The sequence below is a fragment of the Canis aureus genome, chromosome 14 (assembly GCF_053574225.1).
Source record: "Canis aureus isolate CA01 chromosome 14, VMU_Caureus_v.1.0, whole genome shotgun sequence".
Classification (NCBI taxonomy): domain Eukaryota; kingdom Metazoa; phylum Chordata; class Mammalia; order Carnivora; family Canidae; genus Canis; species Canis aureus.
In genome coordinates, this window is record NC_135624.1 from 51,463,265 (window position 1) to 51,482,825 (window position 19,561).

The following is a 19,561-nucleotide window of genomic DNA, read 5'->3' on the forward strand; positions in this document are numbered from 1 at the left end:
ATTACTTTAATGCAATGACACATATAATTAAAAATTCTTTTAAATAAAAAATGATGAGGGGCACCAGGGTGGCTCAGTCAATTAAGCAACTGACTTCAGCTCAGGTCATGATCTCGGGGTCTTGGGATTGAGCCCTGCCTTGGGCTCCACTCAGCATGGAGTTTGCTTGTCCCTCTGCCCTTCCTCCAACTCATGCTCACTCTCTCTCTTTCTCTCAAATAAATAAATAAAATCTTTTTAAAGAAGATATAAATAAATAATACTGGGAGACGGAGAAACTCAGACAATATTTACTTTATAATGTCACCTTCTTCAAATTCACTTAAAATTTCAGAGTTGGTATTTTTGTTCCTGCTTGTATTACTTGACATGACCTTTAAGTGTCCAGCAAAAATCAAGCAGCATTCCTTTGGTACATGTCCTTATCTTAGAACCATACTTTCAACTTCAAATCTGGAAAGAAAAAATATTTTAAAAACATATTTCTTCTGCAAAATGGCAAGTTTGGAGTCACTGATCGCAAACAAAATCCTTTTATCTTCCTCCATAAAGAATCTTACTTCTTGTTAAGAAGCAGTTATCATCCTCTTCTAATACAGACCTTAAAGGCAGGGATTCTAGCCAACTTGTACACTCTGTAACATCAGTGCCTAGAATGGCGCTTGGCTCAGAAAGTAGGTACTCAATGAATATATATTGAGTGGATTTATGAATAGGCAAAAGGAGGTGTTGCACAACCACAGAACTAAGATCTCTAGATGAATGAATTCCTTAGATAAACCTGCTATTTCACAAAATATAAGCATTTTTAAACCACTACTGCTAAATTGATGATGTAAGGGAAGACATTTGGCTTTCTGAGAAACGTAAATTTGGTGTTGATTTGCATTTATTTTATCAAGATTTTTCATAAGTACTATATTCAGAAACAGTTTTGTAAATCTGCTACTTTTCTCTATTTATAGGTATTTAGCTAAAGGATGGTGGTTTGCCCACCCCTAGTCTATAGAAACAATCTCTCCCTGATTGTAATGCATGGTAAACTTTAATGGCCATAAAAAAAATCACCTGGGAGATCTGATTTTTAAAAAAATACTCAAAATCCTTTATACTCTAGAAATTCAGATTTAGTAGGTCTGGGGTGCAACCTATAGTCTTAAGACGCTCTCCAGATCATTTTGATGAGGATTGCACTGTGAGAAACACTGTGTTTGAGGCTAAGAGCAAACATTATTTAGTTTTTTATATGAGTTATGTTTATGAATGTTGGAACAGAATATGTTTTATGAAACATTAGGAAGTCTAAATAATTTCAGATTTTCAGTTAGTAATTATACTACCAATTATTCTTCCTTTCTGGAAGAATACTAATTATAAATTCCGTATTCTAAATTTGACAGGTACTATTACAAAGAATGTTAGTGAGAAGGAAAATGACAGTATTATATATTACAGACTCTCCAATCCCTGTGTTATCAGTGAGAAAGCCTGAATTCCAGCATTTAATGTGTTACGAATTAAGTGATCTTGAGGAAATCACTTTATCGCCAATTCCTCATTTATCAAATGGGATTAACTTGTATCTATATACTTCATAAAAGTGTTTTAGGGGAAAAATATAATATATAACAGTGATTTGAATTGTTCAAAAGGAAGGTATTTTATAAAACATGGATTTTGCCCCACTTCAATAAGTTTGATCCCGTGAAGGAGAGTTAGAAGCAGAAAAGCTCTTACCAAAATAACTATTCAAACTAAGTAAGCCTGCCAGTTTTATGGATGCTGACAGAAGATATGAGACTCTTGAGTCAGAGACAAAGGATGTTACTAGTTACAGCAAAAGGAGTAACAGGAGTAGCAATAGAGTTGTATCAGTGCCCAAGTCCCACAGGGAAATGTGGAGGGCCTAATGGAGCCTGCATATGCAGAGGGGTGGTTCACAGAGGAGAACCTAAGCTTAGGGAATCTGCTGCTTTTATAACAAGCAGTAAGCAAGTATGTTTGTCTGGAAGAAGACCAGGTGTAATACAAAAACTACAATGTATTATCTTCTCAGGATTGCCAGCTATGTAATCAATCCTGAGAAGTGGCCCAGGTTAAAGAACAGCCAAAACCTTGGGATTGTGGCACATTCAGCAAGACACATAGGAGCGCTAGAGGCTCATATCTGATTGTATCCAACATAAAGGGCATAATGATACAAATGAATAAAATTTCAATGTAAGGTTACATGTTTATTTAAAGAATTACGATTCTAGTTCCAAAGGAAGAAAATGCAAGGAGGAAATTTTACCATGTTATATTTTTCACTGTCTTTGGAAAGAAAACCACAAGATTAAAATGTGAAGACTCCTGGTTTTCTAGTGTTTATCTTAATAGATAACAATTTGAAAAACCACTACTTGCATCTGCAGATTGGAAAAATGATTAAAAATTGCTGAAGTAACTGCCATATCATAGAAATATCCTTAAGATAATGGTGGTTTCTATGAACTAAGAATAGGAAAATAGTCAACATGACCACCATGGAATCATTAAAGTAAAGCCAAGGATAAGTATGAAAAAGGAAGAAGTCATGTGGAATGGAGAAGTAATATATGGATGAAAAGCATTATAATAGAAAACATCTGGTTTTCAAGGACTCTATTGGATTTAAAGCAGCACAGAAAGAACAAGAGGATTCCACATCCTGTTTTCTCTCTCTCCTCTATATTACGAAAGTGTGGATGAGGGCCAGTCTTTCTCAGCCAGGTTTTGAAGTGCATCATTTGGCTGCCAGATGCCCATTATACTAATTGGATCACCAACCTCCTCTATATCTCATTGACACAAGGATTCCAGGGCTACCTATTTCTTTTGCAGCATTAAAATTTAAGAATACCCACCCATACAATAAACTATAAAATATTCACATGGGTCTGTACTCTACTTTTATATTATACAGTAACTCCAGAATGATTCTTCAATAGCCTGGTTGAGTGATGTGAAAGAATGCCAATACTAAATAGGTTTCTCATGCTAAAACATTTAATTTTATACTTCCAGAGCATATACTTGAAGCATATGTGAATATTTACAGTTTTATTGGAATCATCTTCCTTAAGAATTTTTGTCTTGTTAGGCCTAAATGAACAATTGCTCTAACTCAACAAATACAAAAATTAGAGTATTTTTGTTAGAAATACAAAAAGAAAGATTTAATACTTTCACATTTGGAAATCAAAATGTTTATAAAAATATACATATGGCCATATATGTATATTGTATATTGCACTATAAGAAGAATCTATGTGCATCATTAACTAGTCTTAGATACATGGATTTTTTTGTTTTATTCTCCATTTAAAAGGGTAAATTTGAATAAATATTAATATCAATATTCATTGAACTGGTGAAAGATTTTATTTATTTATACATTTACTTGAGAGACAGAAAAAGAACTGGTACTTAATAAAAGTGACTTTCCATTCTAAATATTCATGATTTATAAAATGAGACTTTCCGTTAATGCGACATTATTTAACTTTTTCCAAGAAAGACTCACATACACAGTGGATCTTATATTAAATAGGGTCCTGGATTGCAGACAACAGAATCCACTCTGACTGGTTTAAGAAAGAAAGGATTTACTACAGCTATCAGTTAGTTTACAGAATCTTTGGAAAGGTTAGTGAAATAGTTTCTGGCCAACCTTCCAGGAACAACTTGGTGAAGATGCTAAACAGACCCCAGAAACATACTGTTGCCATCACAGTCAGGAAATTGGAGCCACCACATCTGAACAAAGAATCATGTGGTTTTTGCCAATTCCTGCAGCACCAAAATGGATGCCCCATGTCCTACCTTTTCCCCCATATATATTAATTTCATGAAAATACATCTGTCAGAATCTAAATCATGTATCCAGACCCTACAAGAAAGGTGAGGAAAGGGACTGGAAAGGGTAGGTTTTTGTTTTATTGTTTTGGTTTGGTTTTATATTCCTCATTATGATGGCTGGGTTTACATTATTGGGGACAACAAAAATGTAACCATTTCAAAATGCAGTCAAGTTCAAAAGACTGGACAGCCTCAAATTGTGTGTCAACTTCAGATTTTTATCACAAAATTTAGAGTACTTTACTTAACACATTTTGCATGTTTTCTCATTCTAGATAAATAAGAGGACTGTTATAGTTGTCCAGTCATTTTTTTATTGTTTTGCTATCTTGCTTAGAATAAATTTTGGGCTTCATCCTGTTTTCAGTTTTAGTCTCCTTTTGTGGTTTGAAAATTCATCATTACATTACAGAGTTCCAAGTACAAATCCCAAACTACTACATATTTCTCTTGATCAATATTGAATTTGTAACATGTCTTTTGTCTTTAAGTATTGTTAAACTGTACAAACTATCTGCCACTGTTTTTCTTAGCAGTCCTAGATAAAACATTTTTGCATCACTTACTCCTGATAGAATGTTGTCTGGCAAAGTTGGAGCTGCACTTCATTTTGCAAACTACGAAATGACCTATTCTTCTTTAGATATAGTTGAGTCTTAAAAAAAAAAAGAAAATAAACAAACAATAGCTTAGAGAAGAGTTAAAAGAAAATGATTATGAGGGTCTGTATTAGCTCAGATCCCTGCAAAGCCTCTGATAACAAAAACTAGAGTTGATTTTATGTGTTCTCCAAAGTGTAGCCATTTTTTTATGTGGTAGACGTTGGCAGTTATAATCTTCCTTATCTGGGGGGCATCTGGGTGGTTCAGTCAGTTAAGCATCTGACTCTTGATTTCAACTCAGGTTATGATCTCAGGGTAGTGGGATCAAGCGCCATGACAGGCTCTAAACTCAGTGGGGAGTCTGAGATTCTCTCTCTCCCTCTACACCTCCTCACTCTCTAAAATAGTAAATAAATAAATCTTTTAAAAAAACATCTTCCTTATCTGGATTCATGAGAATTTGGCATGATCCTAATAGAGCAAAACTTCTCCTGTGGAAGAGAAGGAGAAGGAGACATTGATAGTGAGGAAGTGGTCTTCCCAAATACTCATGAAAATCCATGCTGTTAGGCTCCCTACCTCTGTGATGAAACTGGTAAGGAACTCATCAGAACCTAGCTTGCTCAGCAAAGCAATCAGAATAAATCACAGGTCAGAAAAAAAGTAAACCTGATAATGCCTGGGAGTCTTTCATTGAAAGATATTAACAGTGAGAAATTCAAACATGTCTTTTTCCCTCTTCCCAAAGATTAAGTTTTAATATAGGTTAATGTTGCTTCTGCCTGCTATTTTTAAGAAAAAACTATAATGTGACTCCTAAATCTTTAAAATGTTTGCATTTTCAAAGGTCTAAAAATAAATATATGCTCATATAACCTCATACCATATAGAAAGATTAACTCAAAATGGATCAATGACCTAAATATAAGACCTAAATGCTATTAAACCAGAAAACATAGGGCTGAACCCTGGGTGTGGTAATAGATTATTAGATAGAACACCAAAAGCACAAGCAGCAAAAAAATAAATACATTTGGCTTCATCAAAATTAAAAACTTTTTTGTATCAAAGGATATTATCAAGAAAATGAAAGGAAAATAACATATAGAATGAGGCAAAATTGCAAATTATAGATCTAACAAGGATTTAATATCTAGAGTACATAAAGAATTCCTACAACTCAGTAACAAAAGACAAGCTAATTCAAAAATAGGTGAAGGTCTTAAATAGATATTTCTCCAAAGAAGATACACAATTGACCAATAAGTACATGAAAAGATGCTTAGCATTCTTAGTCACTTGGGAAATGCAAATAAAAACCACAATGAGTTACTACATCATACCTACTAGGATGGATATAATTTAAAAAAGTAAAGAAGCAAAAACAACAAGTATTGGAGAGGACATGAAGAAATTGGAACAACTGGAACCCTTGGGCATTGTTGGTAGGAATGTAAAATGGTGCAGCTGCTGTGGAAAACGGTTTAGGCAGTTACTAAAAAAGCTATAAAATTATCATATGATCCAGCAATTCCACTCCTAGGTAACCCATTCTCCAACTTTCAATTATAGCAACCACTGATTTCTTTTCTTTCCTTACAGTTTTGCCTTCCAAAATATCATATAAATAGAATCACACAATACATTGCTTCTTATGTCTAAGCAAAATTCATTTAAGATCTCCCTGTCTCACATGAATCAATGGTTTCTTTTTATTGCCTAGTTGTATATATCAGTTTGTTTATCCACTTACCTGCTGATCCCTGATTTCATGGATAAATACCTTTGTATAATAGAATTTTGATACTATAAGGCTAAAGACAGAAGGCTAATAAAAAATAAATTTAAAAAAAAGACAGAAGGCTAAAAACAAAACACTGCACTCTAGTTGGTAAATATGTATCTCACACAGGTCCAGTTTAGCAATTCTAAAACTACTTTCCACACATATTAGAATTGAACAAGTAAGTAAATATATTGCAGACAATGACAGCCAGGTTTGTTATCTATGAAAGAAAGAAATTACAAACAAGCAAAGGGGAATGCCAGAATAAACCCCGTGGTAACAGTCTGGAATTAAAGATACCAGTATGAACCAATGTTTATTTTAATATATATACAGATGAATATATAAAGAAATAGATACAGGGTTAAAATACATACAAACATATATGCTAGCTCTACACACTGAGAGGGTCTAGAAATAATGACTCTCTAGTTGCAACAAGAACACCAAAAGGCCAGATTCGGGTTTCTAAATATCATTCTCCAATCAAAGGATCCACAATTCTTAAAAAATTATAGATTCTTGGGTTAGAGCACAGAAAACACAAGAGAAAAGCCAGGAGAAGCATCTTAGAGTGCCAGAAAGTAAGTTAGTGCTTAAAAAGAAAACAAGATATGGGTTCCTTGAAGTGACACAGGAACTAACTCTTAGGAGCACCTGATGGTCAGATCTGGGATAATTTGAACAATGCAATAAACAATGATAATAATTATAACCCAAAAAATAAAATAATATCCTGGGGGATCCCTGGGTGGCTCAGCGGTTTGGCGCCTGCCTTTGGCCCAGGGCGCGATCCCGGAGTCCCAGGATCGAGTCCCACGTCAGGCTCCCAGCATGGAGCCTGCTTCTCCCTCTGCCTGTGTCTCTGCCTCTCTCTCCTCTCTCTGTGACTATCATGAATAAATAAATAAATAATATTTTTAAAAAATAGATAAATAAATAAATATCCAAAAGTCAATAAATATCCCTGAGACTATACTGATACAAATACACAAGTGAGTGAATAAATGAAAAGAGGCAATTCTTCCTACAGAAGAATTAAATTACAGGAAGAAAGGGGGAAATGGAACATCATCATTAGCTGTTGGCTTTAAAAAAACAAACCAATAAATAAAAAAACAGCCAGTCATTGCACTAGCAAAATGAGTTTATTCAAGAATAGCAGAGAATCGTAGTGCGGGACAAGCAAACTATGGAGAATGATAGGCAAGTCCAGAGAACAGAAGAGGGGGGTCTGCTTTTATGGAGGAAAGGAAGAAGCTAGAAGGGGCTGTTTTCAAAGGATTCAGGGTAGCAACACCTTTCAACAGCAGAATGTGGCAGTTTCTCAATGGCTGGGTTGTTGCTGGACAAGGTGAAACTCTTCCTTGTACTGGGGTATTTACATATCTAAGTTTCCTCCTGATTATGGTCTGAGTGATAGTGTGTGAGAGCTTCCCCTTCAGGATTTTTGGACTCCATCTTTAATGAGGTTTCCATTATTTGTTTTCACAGTACCAAAGTAATAATTGCTACAGGCAACATCCACTGATGAATACTAAAATTTGTAAGTGAAACTTTAGAGAGAAACAGGGTATCCACATGGCCTCATAATATCTCTCATCAAATATTTATTAATAACTGTGATAACTGTGGTGCTTTTAACATATGTCTCCAATTTCTTAAATACTCCCTCTAGGAGATGGGTCTTAGATCCCCTAGACTGGACTTAATAACTCCAGTGGTCTAGACTTGGCAACTTGCTCCAAAGAACCAAGTATGGAAAGAGAAAAATTGAAACTTTACAGTGGAGATACCTGGCCACACAACCTATACCAAGTGATAAAGGCTAAGATCACCATTAATAAGATATTGATTTCATTTACCCCAAATCTGCAACCTCAGTCTTACCATGTAAAAAAAAAGCAAACCCAACCTGAAGAACACACTACAATATATCTAACCAGTACTCTTCAAAAGTAATTAAAGACAAAAAAAATCTCAGGAGCTGTCACAGATTGAAGGAGAATAAGGAGATGTGACAACTATAGGCAGTGTGGTATTCTGACCTGAATTGTGGAACAGAAAAAAAGCCTGAAATACCTCTGAAATAACAGAAATACAAATAGTCTGTAGTTAATTGCATTTGTTGAACCAAAATTAATTTCCTAGTTTTGATCACTGTACCATGACTACATGAAATGTTAACATGTAGTTAACAGGTAGCTGGGTAGAGAGTATATAGGAACTATCAGTAGCATCTCTAAAACTCTTCTGTAAATCTAAAATTATCAAAATAAAAAGTTTAATTTTTTTTTTAGCTTCAGGTAAAACTACGGGCTTACACTCAGTACTTGAAATCAGTGGGTCTCACTCCCAGATGACTTAAACTAAAAATAAAAACATATCGGTATTAACCAGTTGTAACTCACCTGTGCAGTTTGAACATATAAGTTGCCCAAACTAAAATCTCCCAGGAATTTGGTTAGGTTATCTGTCTCATTGTTGCTCTATGAGATGGCCCTACACAACCAGCTGCAGACCCCAGAGTACACAAAGAAGAATCAATCCCTTCCTCCTCCTAGCCACTGCATCATGGATATAGATTAGCACTGGTGGGTGGATGACTGAGGTGGGATGAAGCAAATGGAAGTGGGATGAAGCAAATGGAAGTTGGTAATTGGCACTTTGTAAAAAGATGCTTAAAGCATAAAGAATGCAGTTATGTTCACCTCAGCACTTTCTCCTTACCTAAAATGCATGTAGCATTCAGGTACACAACTATCTTTAGGACAATGCAGGGGATATTATCTGGTTTACAGTCCTTTTATTCCCTGAATTATTCCTACCTGATTATATACAAACTATACATCCCTACTAGTCTCTTTTTTACAACATCTAGAACAGGGATTTCCAAAGTGTCACTTCTAGGACTACATAAAGAATTAAATGAGGTCGAGGGGTGAGCAGGAATTTTTGAACTTTGAATATTTCCAAAAAATCAATGAGTACATTAATTTACCTGTAATAAAGCTGCCCAGAATAATATAACTTTCATTTGCTATAGCTGGAATCATGGCAACTCAGCATGAACCAAAGTGCTGATTGACAGACATCTTTTTTATTTGTAAAAGCAGGGAGATAAATTAACTATTAATAAATGACTTCTGTTAATAGGCAAAAAAAAAAAAACCCACAAAGGGTTCATGGGGTGACAATAATTAGAAGCCAGGGTGCTACTTACTGGATAAGATGCCCTGCTCTCAGCTCTTGACCCTAGAAAGCCATCCCGCCATCAGAATCCTCTAATCCCCTCAGCACTTGTTTACCCTGGAATACCTTTTCTGGTGATGTCTGCCAGTACATTACAAGTGCTTGGTAATTTAATACCATCTTTATTGCCTTATGCATAGTCAAGAAACTATATACTTCATAGTATGTCTATGATTCATAAAGAGTTGAGTAAATACATCTATTTTTATACCTTCAGGAACATAATTCTCTACTTAAAATAGTTTCCATGAGAAAGATAAATTTAACCTCCATCATGTTTGTTTATACTACTTTTTCCAAGTTATAAATTCACTGTTGAGAACTATCTGTACCCACACAAGAATTTCAGCTCTTAGTAAGAACTTCCATGGCTGTGATATTTACTAGGGTTAGATTCTCCCAAGCTAAAACGGCATAGGTGGATTCAAGACAATTTGACAAGCACAGAAAATATTGACTTTTAGAACCATCTGATGCCAAAGATGATGAATACTTATAATACAGCACTTTATTTTTTAGGATACCCTGAAATGCTTCATAATCTTAAAATGTTTAAAAATCAATACCTCTTTTTACTTTATAGGTGGTTTACAAAACATCCTTTAAAGGCTAAAAAATGACAAATGTAAATCCAATTTACCTAAGTATATTAAAATTTTAATAGAAGCAGAGAAGGTCCACCTACTCTCTCAGAGGCAGAAATACATATCTATATAACAGATCACTGAAGTTTGTTCAAAGATTAGTAAGTTAAAATTACAGAAAACATTTTAATAGGCTTAAATAAATTTATTTTTATTCAAAATCAATGATCTCAAATACATACCTCAAATGTGACACATAGTATTACCCCAAAGATAAATATTTCTTTAATCAATGGATAAAATAAATGAAAGAAAAGAACAGCTTCACCAAACCAAAAGAAAATATAAATATAAAAGAAAATATAAATATTCCAACCCTCTTTTTGTTTCCTAAAATCTAAAAATCAAGACAAGGATTAGGAGCATAGAAATATAAGAAAAATAATTTGGCATTATGCTTTTATAGTGCTAACCTGTATTTGTTTAAAATGACAGAAAAGCATAATGATAACATATTAGAATAATATGTTTCATATATTGGAATAATCATATATCAGAAAAAAATCCTTTTTATTTCTTTACCTCTCTGAGATTTTTCTTGGCTTCTTTGGGTTGAATGAACATCAGTACTTTCAGCTTTTTGAAATCTTTGCTCTGTAAAACAAAGTGTATTTACATTGAATGCATTCTTCCTGTACCCATATACACAATTTCTTCTAAAAATTTGGATAGGATTTATAGCCTAGGGAACATGTTATTTTTATGTAATTTTAACTTTACACATAAACTTTGCTGAAATAACTTTAAGAAATAGATTTACTTAAAACAATTGAAGTGCCAAGTATGGAATTCACTGGTGATGTTACAGATAGACAAGTTCACTTATAAGTAAGATAATAAAATCATTATACAAGTTGAGAATTGTTTACATGATGAAAAGCTATTTATTGAGTTATGAATATGAGTCACCCCATAAATCTAGTTCAATCTCATGTCAACTCAGTTAGAGATCACAATCATCAAAAAGACTTCATAAACCTATTCAAGAGCTTCAGTAATCCTTTTCATCTAGGGAATTCAGTTTCAAAATAGTGTTACAGACTAAGGGTTATGCTCTAAGGTAAAATGCAACTCAGTTCAGTTGAGTTTATATACCCAATAGATTCTGTTTCTTTTTTTTTAAGATTTATTTATTTTATTCAGAGAGAGAGAGAGAGAGAGACAGAGAGGCAGAGACACAGGCAGAGGGAGAAGCAGGCTCCATGCAGGGAGCCCGATGTGGGACCCGATCCCTGGTCTCCAGGATCACACCCCAGACTGCAGGCGGCGCCAAACCGCTGCGCCACCGGGGCTGCCCTAGACTATGTTTCTTTAACATTATATTCCAGGTCTTGGGCATCAACATAAAAAGTATGATCACCCTCTATTATCTTGATATCAGTTTACTCTTCACACTCCATACTCAATGATGAGAATCTGAACATAGATCTAACATACTCCAAGACTTATTCTGTTAACTTCTTTGCTATTAACAGTAGTAGTAATAATAATAATAATTTATTGAGCACTTAGTATGTTTCAGGCACTATTCCAAACATTTTACATGTATTAACTCATGAAAGTAGTTTATATCTGTAGGCTTCCTATATATGCAAGAGACTCTCTTGGTTATTTAACATACCTATGAATGACATACAGAATTTGCTAACTTAATTCTTCTGGTTTTTAGCAGCTTAAAAAAAAAAAAAAAAGAATCAATGACAGCAGCACCGTAGTGTACAAAGCAATATAGCAAAGATGATACAATACATAATAATTAAGTCAAGTAACTTTGCTCCACCATACCTCCTGCTGACATTGGGAACTACATCATATAATGTAAAGCAAATTAACACTCCCATCTTGGCTAGCACGGTTCTAATGGAATGTTATTCACATGAGCTCATGAAAAATGAACTTTTAACCAGTTTGACCCTATAATCTCAAATGAATGCAGCAACCAGAAGAAAAATATTATTGATATGATTAATAATTTAATTGCATCAAAATTTTTTAAGAACAGAGAAAAGTGAATTATTTGATGCCAACATATTCCCCAAATATATAGGAGCTAAATATAGGAATTTAGCTCTCTGAAGCATAATAAACTGTAATTTTCACAATTAAATTTCACTTTATGATAGAATATATATATAAGCAGTAAGCTCAAATTATTTTCAATATTAAATATATTAAAATTTCAAACAGATCTATGAAACATGTATCACTGTGAAAAGAGCCAATACATTCATATGCATATAAAAAAATGGAGGGAGGGGTACCTGGGTGGCCCAGTGGGTTAAGCATCTGCCTTCTGCTTGGATCATCATCCTGGATTCCTGGGATAGAGGCCAGCATTGGGCTCCCTGCTCAGCGGAGAGCCTGCTTCTCCCTCTCCTGCTCCCTCTCTTGTGTTCACTCTCTTTCTCTGTGTCAAATAAATAAATAAAATCGAAAAAGAAAAAAATAATGGAGGGATATATACCAAATTGTTACAACTGACCATCTGTCATCTTAGGGATGGAATTTGTAGTCATTTTTATTTTCTTCTTTATAACCTTTCTATAACTGCCAAATTTCCTACACTTAACTTGTATTATCTTATTTCCAATTTTTAAAAAGCTACAATTTTCTGATTATATAAGTCTTATGCTTACATTTAAAAGTGAAAATCTAATGAAAGTCCACTTAACTCTTATTCATTGCTTCACCATGTCTGCATTCAGTTCCCTTTATATGCATTTCAACCACAGTGCATACCATTAGCACTGGAATGCTAATGCTAATGAATGTTTAATTGGCTGTCGTCTTTCCTATACCATAAACTACATGAAGGCAGGGACTAACTATATCTGATTAGTTACTATAGCCCGTACCTACTACAATGCCCAGCAGAGGTAGGCACCCAATAAATAGCTGTTGAAATTATGTTGTTTCCTTTAAAAATTATAAATTATAATAGGATCAGCATTCCTGCACATATGATTTTGTGCACTAATCCAATTACTCTCATGGGGTAAATTTCTAAAACTAGAACTGCAGAGACAAAGGTATGCACATTTTGAATTGTATATACATTGTCAAATTGCCCTCCATAATCCCTGAAGAAATTTACATTTCCACCAGCAATGGATGAAAGTGTCCATTTCCCCATATCCTTGAAACACTGAGTATTGCCACCATAAAAACAAAACACAAAACAAAAAAACACACTTTTGTGAAGGAGATAACATTACTAGTCATCACTTTTATATTAGAAAAAAAATTTAAGATATTACAGATTTTGCTATTCTTAAAACCACATAGCTATTAAAATAGATAAAAAATACTAACCAAATTATATTTAGAATGATTGCTCATGCTGAATGATTCTTTATGTTCAAGTAAAACAATGCTCATTCTTCTGCTCAACTCTTTTCAATGTACCCAAAGGGAAGACAATACAAATATTTAAAAAAAAATAAAAGTAAGTATAGAGTACATGTATAAGAAAACAATCTAACATGGAGATAAATTGGAGTAGATCATATACAGGTTCATGTGCAAGTTAGGTCTGGGAAAGAACTCTAAGGTATGGATTCAAAAAACAAGGGGAAATGGGTAGCCTACTATGAAGGCAGTTATATGTTGCTCTGACAAATTAAGTTGGAAAATGCTGTCTTGCTGCTCTAGAACTACATTTCCAAAAGCCTACTGTCACTGTCCACAGGAATGCTTACCCAAACTCAGTGTGTCCAGAATAAAAATAATATTCCTCCTCTAATCCCCAGAACACTTAATTAATTTTGGATGCAAGCCATGATGCTATATCTGGACTGGCACTGTCCAAAATGTAAATAGAGCTAGTATAAATTGAGGTGTGCTAGAAGTGTAAAATACCCACTGGACTTCAAAGACTTAGTATGAAACAGAATGTAAAATATCTCATCAATAATTTTCATATAGATTACCTGTTGAAATGATCACGTTTTAGAGATATGGCCTAAAAATTCATTATTAAAAATAATTTCACCTTTTTTTCTCCCCTTTTTCAATGTGGCTACTAGAAAATTTAAAATTATATAAGTGGCTCACATTTGTGGCTTGTATTATATTTCTATTGGGCAGAGAGGATCTAGACCATTGAGATCAAGGGCCATATGAAGCTAAGCCATCAGTGTTGTGCCCTAAGAATCCTCCAGAAAGTACCAAAGAGTGAGAGGAGAAAGATACCTGTGAACCCGGTCTGGCTAGGATCTCAAGACATTGATGAAAGAGATTTATAGAGGCTGAGCAGGAGCATAAAGCAAAGCTGACAAAACTATGTTTTGAATGCCAGATCATATAAAACTATTGCTCTCATTGTGTTCCCTCTGAGTTGCTTTTGCCAGAGCTTTTGACAGTGCCTCCGAATATCCTAACCATGTCTGAGCTACACCACAAGGTAGCAATCTTGGGCTGAAGGGTTACGATGGAAAGGTGTATCTCCCACAGTCAGGAGTGACCAAGAAGAGAAGTCATTCTATCATTTTCTTTTACACAGTAAAGCACTAGATTAGCAGCAAAGCTCCTGTAATATATTTCATTATGTTAATAAAAAGAGAAAGCCATCTGACACATATTTGAAACAGTGGATTGTCGGTCTTCTCATAGAAATACATATGTCTAGTGAATAAGGAATAAAACTATGAAAACCTCACAACCCAATGTAAAAGAGTAGTTGTATAGGCTGGGTTTCACAGAAACAGAGCTTGAGATGAGGATTTTTTTGCAAATGATTTGAGGTTCTCAGGTAAAAACTGTAAGTGAAGTAAACAGGATGAGGAAAAGGAAAGAAGTAAGGGAAAGATGTGGGTCCAGCTGCAGTCCACCCCAGCTTGATCCACTGGTTGCTGTAGAGCAGAAATGACATGGCAAAAGGGTTCCTCTTTAAGGCAGGAGGTACCCCCAATATCTGTCATCCTTTCACACAGGCCACACCTGGGAGTCTTGGGATTCACCCTCCTGGGCATTTCTTGGCAGGGCAGCTTCATCAAGAGGCAATTCTTGAGAGAAGGTACAGCTGTGAGCTGTTGGCAGCCAATACTCATAACACCTGGAAAATGGAGGTACCGACCTACCTGAAAAATTTTTTCAGTTTTCCTCCATAAAGTGGGACTAATGATAGCAGCTCTTTTATATGCTTGTCAAAACTTAGTAATAATGGATGAAAGCATTCAGAATAGCATTTTATATTACATAATATATATAATTCACTTAGAATTACACATAGCACATAGTAAATGCTCAATAAATGTTATGTTACTATTATTGTGTCCTCAGAAGTACCTATATCAGGTGTCTCATTGCCCAAGTGCTGTAAGGTATCCACAACTGAGACTTCTATTCAAACATTAGTTAAGGGCAATCTAAAGATTCCACATCCAGGTGACTGCCTAGATAAATGTGCACATCATTTTTATCTGACATTTTCTCAAAGTTCAAAATCAAGTAAGGGTAACCTTTTTTGTGTTTGTCATTAAAGAATAGGGATGGGTGTGAACAACAGGGAGTTTTCTTTAAGAACAGGAAAAAGACAAGGATATCTACTCTCATCACTTTTATTCAACATAATACTGGAAATCCTAGCTATAGAAACAAGACAGGATAAAGAAATAAATGGCATCAAAGTTGGTAAAAAATAAGCAAAACTATCACTATTTGCAGATGACATGCTATATATAGAAAACCCTAAAGACTCCTCCAAAAAACTACTAGAACTGATAAATTCAATAAAGCCACAGGACACAAAACTAATATACAGAAACCTGTTGCATTTCTATACACTAATATAGCAGAACGTAGCAGAAAAAAATTAAGAAAACAATCCCATTTACAATTTTCCCAAAAAGAACAAAATATCTAGGAATAAACTTAGCCAATGAGGCTATACTCCACAAACTATCAAATATTTTTTTTCAAACTATCAAATATTAGTGAAAGAAATTGAAGATGACACAAATGAATGTATCAGGAGAACAAATTGTTAAAATGTCTATACTACTCAAAACAACCTATAGATTTAATGAAACCCCTATCAAAATACCAACAGCATTTTCATAGAACCAGAGCAAATAATACTAAAATTTGATTGGAACTACAAAGACCCTGAGTAGCCAAAGCAATCTTTAGAAAGAATGAAGCTGAAGGTATTACAATCCCAGATTTCAAAATATACTACAAAGCTATAGTAATCAAAACAGTATGGTAATGGCACAAAAATAAACACATAGAACAATGGAACACAATAGACAGCCCAGAAGTAAACCCACACATATATGGCCTATTAATCCATGACAACGGAGTCAAGAATACACAATAGGAAAAAGTCTGTTCAACAAATGGTGTTGGGATAACTGGACAACTTTAAGCAAAAGAATGAAACTGGACCACTTTCTTATACTATTCCCAAAAATGAATTCAAAATGGATTAAAGACCTAAATGTGAGGTCTGAGTCCATAAAACTTCTAGAAAAAGACATGGGCAGTCATTTCTTTGATGTCAGCTATAGAAACATTTTTCTAGATATATCTCCTCAGGCAAGGGAAACAAAAGCAAAAATAAACTATCGGCGGGATCCCTGGGTGGCGCAGCGGTTTGGCGCCTGCCTTTGGCCCGGGGGGTGATCCTGGAGACCGAGGATCGAATCCCACGTCGGGGTCCCGGTGCTTGGAGCCTGCTTCTCCCTCTGCCTGTGTCTCTGCCTCTCTCTCTCTCTCAGTGTGCCTATCATAAAAAAAAAAATAAAAAAATAAAAAAATAAAACTATCGGGACTACACCAAAATAAAAAGCTTTACATAGCAAAGGAAACCATCAACACTACAAAAGGCAACCTACTGAATGGGGGAAGATATTTGTAGATGATATGTTTGATAAGGAGTCAGTATCAAAAATACATAAAGAATTTACACAACTCAACATCAAAAAAAATCTGATTTTAAAAATGGGCAGAACTAGACATTTTTCAAAGAACATGTACAGATGGCCAACAGACATGAAGAGATGATCAACATCATCAGAGAAATGAAAATCAAAACTACACTGAGCTATCACCTCACACCTGTAATAATGGCAAGAATCAAAAAGATGGGGGCGGGGGAGGGGGCAGCATCAGCAAAGATGTGGAGGAAAAGCAACCCTTGTGCACTGTTGGTGGGAATGCAAATTGTGCAGCTATTGTAGAAAATAGTATGGAAGTTCCTCAAAAACCAAAAACTTAAAAACAGAGTTACCATATGACCCAGTAATCCCACTATTGGGTATTTACCCAAACTAAAAAAAAAAAAAGAATCACTAATTCCAAAAGTTATATGTAACCCTATGTTTACTGCAGCATTATTTACAAGAGCAACCCAAGTGTTCATCCATAAATGAATGGATAAAGATGTGGTTTATCTATTCAAAGGAATAATACTCAGTTTTAAAAAAATAATGAGATCTTGCCATTTGTGACAACATGGATGGACCTAGAGGGTATAATGCTAAGTGAAGTAAATCAGATGGAGAAAGACAAATACCATATGATTTTACACCTATGTGGAATTTAAGAAATGAACAATTAGGGCAGCCCGGGTGGCTCAGCGGTTTAGCGGCCGCCTGCAGCCCAGGGCGTGACCCTGGAGACCTGGGATCGAGTCCCGCTCAGGCTCCCTGCATGGAGCCTGCTTCTTTCTCCCTCCCCCTGTGTCTCTGCCTCTCTCTCTTTCTCTGTGTCTCTCGTGAATAAATAAGTAAAATCTTTAAAAAGAATGAAATAAACAATTAAAGAAGACAACAATAGGCTCCTAAAAACAGAGAAAAACTGGTGATTGCCAGAGGGGAAGTAAGAGGAGGTTATGAGTGAACTAGATAAAGGAGATTAAGAGTACACTTATCTTGATGAGCATTAAGGAATGTGCAGAATAGCTGAATTACTATACTGTGCCCCTGAAAGTAATATAACACTGGACGTTAGTTATAAACTCCATTTTTTTTTTTTTTTTTAATAAAAAAGGAAAGGGGACAGCCCCGGTGGCGCAGCGGTTTAGCACCCCCTGCAGCCCAGGGTGTGACCCTGGAGACCTGGGATCGAGTCCCGCGTCGGGCTCCTGCGTGGGGCCTGCTTCTCCCTCTGCCTGTGTCTCTGCCTCTCTCTCTCTTTCTCTCTCTCTTTCTTTCTCTCTCTCTCTCTCTCTCTCTCTATATATATATATGAATAAATAAATAAATAATCAAAAAAAAAAAAAAGGAAAGGGTAGCTGAATAACAGAAGAGTGGGTATTACCTCAACATTGGCTGAGATTTGCTTCTGCGGCAGACCCTCACTAGATGCGATTCCTCGCCTAGCTCCGAAGAGGAAAACCAAAACCAAAAAAGCAAACCCCTCTCTCACCCACGCTGTGGGACCCCAATCCCAAGACCAGAGTCTTCCTCCGGAGTCCCCACAAAGCTGCACCCCGGGACACTCGGAGGGACACTTAAAATCAGTCGCAGGGGCCAAATCTCTGATTCCTGCATTCTCCAAAGGCAAATGTAGAGAATGCAGACTCTTCCTCCTCTTCGATCTCGTAGTTTTGGAGACCTCAGGGACCTGTCAGTCCCAGCGGGCCGAAGAGGGCGGGCTGGGTGAGCGGCCACAGACACGGTCCTAGGCAGAGAGAAGGCAGCGATCTTCCCGCGTAGGTCACCGAGCACACTCGCGGGGGGGGCGGGCTTCGCGGCGCGGCTGCTGCACCCCGGGGCCCGGCGAAGGCGCTCCGCGGCCCGGCGGGCTTCGGAACCAGCGCCCCCAGGCGGCCCCCGCGGGGGAGGCGGCCCCGGCCCGAGGAGCGGACACCGGAGACGCTGTCGTTACCTTCTCGAGGAACCGGGTCAGTCCGCAAGGGAGCGCCAGGACCCCGCCCGCCAGCAGGGGCCTTCCCCTCGCCGCCGCGGGCTTGGGACCGGCCGCCGCCCCCCGGGAGCCTCCCGGGCTCGCCCTCCCCGGGGATGCCCCGGGGGCTCCGCTAACTCCCGCGAGGCTGCGGGGGCGGGATGAGGGCGGGGCTCAGGAGGGGGCGGGGCTCGCGGAGGGGCGGGGCTCGCGGAGGGGGCGGGACGCCGGCCTGACCCGCCTCTGGCCCCGCCCCCGCCTCTGGCCCCGCCCCTCGGCCTGAGTGGGCAGCGCTTTAGGTCTTCCCGCGTACAAGCTCCTTAAGTTAGGAAGCCCTGGGTGTTATACTATGTATTGACAAATCAAGCTCCAATAAAAAAAATATACAAAAAAAAAGAAAGTGGGTTGTTAAAGTATCCAGCTTGGGGCACCCGGGGCAGGGGGGGCTCCATAGTTGAGCATCTGCCTTCAGCTCAGGGCGTGATCCCAAGGTCCCCATCGAGTCCCACATCAGGTTCCCCGCAGGGAGCCTGCTTCTCCCTCTCCCT

The 19,561-nt window shown here is 36.9% G+C and overlaps 1 long non-coding RNA gene across 1 annotated transcript; it reads right to left on the minus strand.

Annotated features, from left to right (window-relative positions):
- Positions 1-268: 268 nt before the first annotated feature.
- LOC144283666 (uncharacterized) lies at positions 269-18,977 on the minus strand. Its single transcript, XR_013352233.1, has 4 exons — positions 18,426-18,977; positions 10,686-10,757; positions 4,446-4,534; positions 269-453 (listed from the first exon to the last, which is right to left on the minus strand). It is a non-coding gene; the product is annotated as an uncharacterized LOC144283666 (long non-coding RNA).
- Between the last annotated feature and the right edge of the window lie 584 nt (positions 18,978-19,561).